The sequence below is a fragment of the Astyanax mexicanus genome, chromosome 8 (assembly GCF_023375975.1).
Source record: "Astyanax mexicanus isolate ESR-SI-001 chromosome 8, AstMex3_surface, whole genome shotgun sequence".
Taxonomy (NCBI): Eukaryota; Metazoa; Chordata; class Actinopteri; order Characiformes; family Acestrorhamphidae; genus Astyanax; species Astyanax mexicanus.
Genome location: NC_064415.1, coordinates 31,623,156 through 31,632,360, shown reverse-complemented (window position 1 = coordinate 31,632,360; position 9,205 = coordinate 31,623,156).

The window sequence follows — 9,205 nt, the reverse complement described above, 5'->3', positions numbered from 1 at the left end:
AAAATACTTTGACTGTAAAATTACAGAGAACAGATACAAGAAAATGCTGTTATCTTACAGGAAGTCCTTGTTAAATTATGTACAGTAATGTTCTGTAATTTTATGGTAACTGTTTGCAACTTTTGCTGCCAGACATTCTACCGTTTTTTTTTTTTTACAATTATTTTTTTTACAATGCATGTTCTCGCTTAGCTCATTTTATCTCATTTGCCGGCTTATTGAACTGTGATAGAGGCTGGATAAAATCCTCCAGTATGTATTTCTGATAATAAAACACACGTAACATTACATGACTTATGACAGAAATCCCCTTTAATAGATTCGCTTCACTTGTGTTTGCATCGACTCTCAGAGAGAGAGCAATGGCTGAACCAGGCCTCGCGTCAAAACACTGAGCGAGAGATTAAAGAGGCTGGTGTGGGAAAGCGCTGCGCTGCGACCTGCACATCTGCACTGCGGCTCAGAAACGCAAATAAATCAGCATCGTGAATGATGTGTACCCTGTCTGCTGGACATAAAAGAAGAGCTTAGATATTTAATATGCTTTATATCTCTGGTAAACACGAATATCCCAAGACGTAGTACATGGGGTAAAGCAGGGTAGATCTGAAATGGTGTTTACAGAGTTTATTTAAAAATGAGAAGAAGTAAATGTAGAAGAGAAACAACCTTCTGTACCCACATGACCCGAAGCAGAGAGAGGAGAGTGAGATTAATGCTAGATCAAATCACTATTCCACAGGAATTCCGTGATCTGGGTGGGTAATCCGTGCTTGGGAATATCGGGATGGCATTTTGACTTTGGCTTCACATCAGAAGAGAAAACAGATTATGATTATTGTGATACTTTGGACATGCTACACAGAGCTGAATGATGAATAGAGTGTTAAGACTGTACATAAAGTGAGAACATAAAGAATAACATCTGAATTTCATATTCTGGTGAGATTCTTTTGTACAGGATTTGTCAGTGTTGCCCATTTAAAAGTGAGGGATACTGATTTTGTTACACAAGTGCCACTAACAGCAGTCTACAGCTCTGGAAAAAATAAGAGACCACTTCAGTTTCTCTGATTTTGCTATTTATAGCAGGTATATATTTGAGAAAAAATAATATTGTTGTTTTTTTCTATAAACTACTGACAACATTTCTCCTAAATTCCAAATATAGTTATTTAGGTTATTAATTGCAGAAAATGAGAAATGGTTAAAATAACAAAGACCTTAAATAAAAATAATGCAAAAAAATCAATATCAAATCAATATTTTTGGTGGAATAACCCTGGTTTTTAATCACAGTTTTCATGCATCTTGGCATGTTCTCCTCCACCAGTCTTACACACTGCTTTTGGATAACTTTATGCCGACACTCCTGGTGCAAAAATTCAAGCAGTTCAGTTTGGTTTGGTGGCTTGTGATCATCCATCTTGGTAAAATTTGGTAAAATAAAGGAAACTCCTCGTTTTAAAGTAGTTAAGCAGTCAAATAAAAAACTGGAACCAAACATTTGGTCGAAGGATAAATTTCAAACATATTTTCATTTTTTTTTACATAATTTAAAGAAACAATCAGTGATGAATGCAAGAGATCATGTGTTAAATGGCTATATCACCAGTAGCGTAGTAATGACAGCCATTTTGTACATTAAAACATATATATATATTCACTGAACAGCTACAGAGTAAGACTTGTTGTAGCCTGCCATTGTGTTTCAATCTGGCAACCCAACTCTATCCAGTGTTTGGACTCCTGTAGCCAATGCACACACTCACTCACATTTATTACTGATTGTTCCTTTAAATATATTAATTTTTGTCATTTTAGTCATTAAAATTGTAATTTTTTATGTCCCTCCCCATGTCAATTCCTGTTTTAAAAAGCAGCGATATAAGATTACATCACATCTTTCCATTCATAAAATATACCTCAATTTTAGAATGAGCTATATACAGATTTTTCACATGTTGCTTATGGCCCTTTTTAAGTTTTTTATAAATACTTCTACATTCATAACCACCGCCTTGAATTCTACAAGTCACTAATAAACTGGCAATTAAAAAAAACAGTATTGTTTATTATTTATTTTATTTACTAGTAGATGTTCTGATCTAGAACACAATTCTAAATAAGACACTTTTCTGTGAGTTCATCAGCATTCAGAGAAAACAGAATCCAGGACTTCTGCCAGCAAATTATAGCTCCTCAGGGTACATCAGGTTCCCTATCCTGCTCAAACTGTCACAAATGTCACCAGAATTGCCATGCAAGAAACAAAAATACTCCCAGAAAGGGAGCTTAGAAGCACTGCAGATGACAGCTTCATTTTCCCACTGGCAATTGAGATTGAGTGAACTGAAGTTAGTGCTAGCACAGCATATCAAACTAGGATAAGGCTGCAGAATCTAGTTCCCAAACTAAGCAAGGCGTTCATCCACACAGTCCTGTTAGAGAAAATACTGCTAGAGCTTTGGTAAACTGGTCAGCATACAGGTTTTCTGCTGATGGGATATTACCATATTACCAAAAAAAAAAGTCTAAGGGCGTTTTCACACCGAATCAGGTTTCTCTGGTCCGAATCAGTTAATGAGTTCGTTCACTTGGAGCGTTTTCTCCCTCTGTTCGGCCTGGTTTCACATAGGCATAAATGTAAACGCACCAAAATGTGCATCAATAAACCACGCGAGCAGCCTGTGTCACTTTAACACAGCTTTAACACTGAACGCTGAAACGCTGCACTTTCAAACACAGTGTTTCTACGTGCAGCGCAAATCTATACATAATAAACAGAGTCACACGGCTGTGAGCAGTGAATGCAGCGCAGACGGCGTGTGCATGGACACAGTGTTTGTTCACAGCTGTGGTAATTAGCGTTATCTGGCTAATATATCAGTTTAAGCTGTGCTTGCTTTATCAGCAGTTTAGCTCAAATAAATGGCTTATATTTAATAGCTGGATCCGATCGAGACCGGATCACGTTCTCACCACAAGCGAACCGCTCCAGAGTTGCTCCAGCGAACCTCCTCTAGCTGCACTCGGTCCGGTTCTTTTGATCCGCACCCGAGTGCGATTACTGTTTTCACACCTGCTCAATCGAACCGCACTAAAGTTACAAACGGACCAGAGTTCGTTTTAACTGGACCAAATAGTGCTGGTGTGAAAATGCCCTAAGGCCAAGGAGATGATGTAGCTATTGCTGGTTTGGGGCCTTGATCCTAGCTTCAACTAGTTTCATATTTTTAGGGGCTCAAGTCTTTTGTCTAGTTCCTGGCTGGTACTGTCAACTCAAGTCAAGTCAAACCAAGAGGCTTTTATTGTCATTACATCTGAGTACAGGTACACATTGTAGTGAAATTAAGTTCCTCCTGAACCATTGTGCAACGTGGGACAATCAGCAATATACAACATAAAGTGCAAAAGTGTAATGATAAACATAAAACTATAACACTACTATAAATACAATAAATACAAAAAAAACTAAAGACGAGACAATTTAACAGACAGGACAGTGCTGTTAAAAGGACAGTGCAGTACTGATACGGTATAATGAAAGGTGTATATGTGTAGATGTGTAACATACTGTCAGGGCTGGACTGCAGACAAACCAAGTCTCCCTGAAGCTGCGGGAGTCTCCCGTATTTCGGTAGTGGCTCCCTGATGCCCGCGAGTCACATATAATCTCCCGGAATTCAGAACGAGTGCCCTAAACGCACACACAGGCCACAGACTTTTTTTTTCTCTAATCGCGTGTGGGAAGGAGACAGAGACAACAGAGAGAGTTTTTAGTGTGGGCCTCCCTGAAATCAACTTTTGCAACTTGGGGTGTCTGGGACTGGGACAAAAAATCTGCCCTGGCATTTTTGGTTTAGACCGGCCCCTCATAATTAGCGGAGCACAACCGACTTGTAATTTATGTGCGTAGGGTTACAGAGACGCATAATTTATCATCAACATATTAAATATAAGAAGTTCAGTGTCTATTATTAACTCCACCATTTTTGTCTGCTCTGTGTAGTTCAACTGATTCTTTATCCTTTTATTAAAATCATCTCTAATATGTATTTTTTTTAATTCTCTGATACAACAGTTCAATTCTAATTCTTCCTTATTTAAACAGCTATAACATTTATTTGTATCAGGCTACAAACAGGGAAATCTGTATAGCCTCACCATTATCAACTTTATAATTAAAAATTAACTTTAGTATAATCATGTTTTTTTTTGGGATGGAACGTTTAATTGGGCTCTTTTATTAAATGCTTTTTAGTGTTTGAGTTATTTTTAAGAAATATAACAGCTTTAGATTGATAAAATTAAATTATATTAGTGGTGTCAATCACTCACATCAGAGAGAGAGAGAGAGCGAGAAAGAAAGAGAGAGAGACACAGTCAGAGAGAGAAAGAAAGAGAGAGAGCACGCGCGCGATTAAGTGTGGGAGAGAGAGAGAGACAGTATGAGCGTGTTTCCTGTCGCCCATGTGCTCAGAGCTAAACCATGCAGAGAGAGGGTGTGGCCGCTTTCTTCCTTTATCCTGATTGGTTCAGTCCACTGTCTATATTGAAGATGGGCCAATGGGCCGCCCACTCTAAATTGTGGGCCGGTCTCTCAGAAAAAAATCTGCACCTGCCCCTGAGGATTTGCCCGGTTCGCCAGATTACCAGTCCAGCCCTGCATACTGTAACATATAGAACATACATGATCACAGCAGTTACTGAGGTAGAGAGTTTGTAGTGTACTGCTGACCAAACATGCAGAAACAAAACATAGTAAGAAAAAAAAAAAAAAGACAGAATAATTTATACAGAACAGTGACAAATTTATGATTACATTTTTTTGTTTTACAATTTCTTTCAGTCCTTTCTATTTATGTGTTATAACTGATGATTAATGATCTAACTAAACTTTAAGGCATTTACAACCTAATTAGTTACCATTAATAAATTAATTGTAATCCATTTATAAACCCTTTATAAGGGTAGTCTTATTTTAAAGTGGTACCATGTATTTTATGCAGAATTTAAGAATGTATAAATTAGAAAGTGGGAACCAATGTCAATTATGGCATTCAGTTAATATTATGTGTATTATCTATGTCCAAAACATACAGTGTATCACAAAAGTGAGTACACCCCTCACATTTCTGCAGATATTTAGGTATATCTTTTCATGGGAGCACTATATAAATAGAAATAAATTGAATTGAATGGGACAACACTGACAAAGTTATTAGTTATTATTCAACACTAATTTAAGTTTTTTTTTTTTTTTTTAAGTTTATGTCCGAGACAAAATAACATTTTGTTCAAATAGCTCATGAGACATTTATGTATATGCTTTTAATGCATGTTATGGCAAAAGACTGTAGTAGGTAAAGCGCTGTTGATGTTTATCCTTGAAATATTTATTCAAAGCACATTACAGCCATTTATTAGAAACTCCAGAGAACTGTGTATCATTGTTAAAAACAGGAACAATATGTCTCTTTAAGTCCTGCATTATAGATGGTTCAGTCTGGAGCGCAGGGAGCTGACAGATGAGAGAGCGTTCTTCATTTGATAACACAGGGACATCAGCACAGGCTGCGGTCATTAAGAGAGAACGTCTGGAGCTGCAAAACTGTTCATATAACCTTTCCCTAGATCACACACTGCTAAATATCATCATCCACTTCAGTTATAGCATTTACTGCATCATAAATATTATCAAATTGCATATGACTAGACACTAATAGCGACCAAAAAAATAATTTTTACTGATGTAATTGCCTCTTTCAGGTATTTGTGGATTTTGTGTGGCCTTTTGAGAAAAATATGATAAATATGCAAGTAACTTAAATAATGAATACTGTTAAATACGAAATACTGCTGGTGCTATTTGGGCTATTAAAACATCATTAACATTTACTTTATACTGTTGTTCAATATTTTTGAATATGAGGTAAGAAAATGTACTACGTTCTTTTTTTTCTTGCTATATTGCAGGAGCAATGAGAGCTTAATTACTGCCTGCTAATAGTAAACTGTAAAAAAAAAAGTAAACACAGTAAAGCACAAAAGTATTTGCCCCCTTACAGAGTTCTTTTTATTTTGCATTTTTGTCATATTTACATTTTTCAGATTATCAACATTCATTATTATTCATATCGGACAAATATTACCTGAGTAAATATAAAAATCACTTTTTACAAACCAGTCTGGCCCTATGTGAAAAAAGTGTTTGCCCCTGTGATGATGTCAATAGGCTAGACCCATCACCAGCACTTTCTAAGACCTTAATATGAACACTGTATTAATAATTGATTGTAACCTGTAATACTTACCTGATAACTTTCCTTAGGGGACTCGTGGTTTGCCAGCTCTCTCATGGGTGATCGAAGGGCCCTCGATTCACTAGTGGGGAGGGGGGTGAAACTGCTGCTCCGTAAAACCTGTGGGGAAAAAGGGAAATTTTATTAATAATATGTTGTGTAGATACTTACCGGTAAAGTGTACTTTGGGGATGAGACATGTCTGTAAATAACTGATATCAGTAGTGTGTATAAATTATTGTTGTTTCTGTATGTTTATATGTATGTTTTAGTCACCCCTAGTAATGGTAGCTGCCAATTGTTTGGTGGGTGGGGCTACAGCCTTAAAAGGGGAGGCGTGACTAAAGTTGGGGGCTTCTCTTTGTATTTGAAAATGGCGTTGTTAGAGGGAGGTAGGGTTTTTGTGCAGCAGGCCAGCTGTGACCCTTTACTGGCTGATGTGAAGTCAGGTAGCCCTCATCTCTTTTAAAACTCCTTTCTTTACATTTTTTGTACAGTTTTCTTTAACATTTTTTCTGCGTGCTGTGAACTAAAATAAAATCACTGGGGATTTTGCACTTACCTCCGATGTGTTCGTTTCTCTCTTGTTGGTGGAGCCCGCCTTCCAGTCCTTACACTCCTCCACACATAAACCCAACAGCAGCAACATTCACAGCCCCCCATAAATTAACTGTGATTAATCACACTTTTTAGAAAGCGGAGTTTAATTTAAATTCTAGCCACAATCAGGCCTGATTACCTCCATGTCCGGCCACCTGTTCATGACCTCAAGCTCAGGCGTACTTGGGTTCTGCAGCAGGACAATGATCCAAAGCACACAAACAAGTTCACCTCAGAATGGCTTAAAAAAATGTAATGAAGGTTTTGGAGTGTCCTAGTCAAATTCTGATTCTGAGATGCCGTGGCTGTTCTTAAACAGGAGGTTTATGCTGAAAAAATCCTTTAATGTGTCTGAATTAAAACTATTCTGTAAAGAAGAGTGGAACAAAATTCCTCCACAGAGATGTGAAAGACTCATTGCTAGTTACAGTAAAGCTTGATTGCAGTTGTTGCTGCTAAGGGTGACAAAACTAAGTTATTAGTTTTAGGGGGCAAAGACTTTTTATTACACAGGGCTAGATTGGTTTAAATTGTTTTTTTTTTTAATTTAATACATAAAATTACCATTTAAAACAAGCTTTTTATATGAACTCAGGTTATATTTGTCTGATATTAAAGTTTGTTTGACAAAAATATCACAATAAAGCAAAAACAAAAAAAATACTTAGAGGGCAAATACTTTTTCACACCACTGTATGTGTACAAATTACATACAGGTTCCACATTTAGTATCATCATTTGCGAGTCTCATTCTGAGTTATGTAAACTGTAAAGGCAGGAGCCTTCAGCCCTCAGCCATCACTCACACAAGATAGACTTAACTTATCACAGAGCATTGCCCCTGAACACACTTACAGACTTACAGTACTGCACATGAGAAAAGGGTGACTCCTGTGATCTGACGTCACAAAGGAGGTGTTAAGTGATATAAATAACATTCAGGAATGTTCAGCTAGCAGATTCATGAGCTGTTGTAGTGTGAATGAGAGTTATAAACTCACACTAAAACAAAAGGGTCAATATTAGTATAATATGTCTTTTGCATCAACTCATTGTTTATATATTTTTATACATTTTAAGATGAGTTTAAAAAATTTTGACATATCATAATTGATTTAGCAATTTGTTTAAAGATATTAGGCCTGTGTATTAACCTTAATGCCTTGTTGCCCACACTCACTCTTACTTAGAATGAAATATATATATATATATATACATAGTAATAGTAATATATTTATACAAATTGCTAAATCAATTATGAAATGTCTAAATTATTAGAACTCATCGTAAAAACTTATAAAGATATATAAACTATAATGTGTAGACACAAAAGACATTATACTGATATTGACTATATATATATGTATTCTTTTGATTTGGATACATAATAACATTACATTCTAAGATAAAAAAAAAGCTTCTTATCTAGGCAGTAAGTGTTTATTAGCTCAGTAAAACCCTAACATTATAATAAATACAAACAGCAAATATACAAAAAGCAGAGTTTTTACAGCACTGTTTTTCACACCTCCTAATATCTCCTCATCTGAGTTTAATAGAGTTATTTTTAGTTCTCATCATATCAACACCTGGTTTGACAGAACATGTCCAGGAGAAATCTGGAACTACACTTTGTTCTCAGCTTGGCTCAGGATACACCCTACTTACCTAAAAATGAGAAATTCTTGTTACTTTTTACTGTATTTATGTTTATTTGCATCTGTTCAAATTATATGTGGTGCTTTTTTTAGGTAAAAACATAAGATAAATGGTAAATGAATTAGATATTAATTATTAGTCCTGTTTAATTAATTAATGAATTAATTATTAGTCATTTGCTTATATATATATATATATATCAAATAAAAACACTTCATCTTGTAGTAACTTAAAAGTGTTAAACAAACCAAAATACTCTTTAGGTGGATCTTATCTGTGGTGCTGTTAACTTGAAGTTTTTAAGGCTGGTTACTGGTAATGAATTTATACTGTGCAAGAAAGGTCATTTTTCCTGGGGGTGGTCCTGATGAGTGCCAGTTTCATCAGTTTCACTGCACACATTTTTCAGTTTGACTGATTTGATTTCTTACACTATTTTTTTGCTTTACTTGAGAAGTTCTTGCCATAATATGTATTAGAACATAACTATAAAACTATTCACTGTATACCAACCAGATCTACCTCTTCACAACTTTACAACAGATGCTCTCAAACACATTAAGAGACAAGAAATTAGAGGAAGAAGTAATTAACTCTTGATGAGTTCAGCACAGCTGTTAACTGAAGGCTATTCCAGGTGA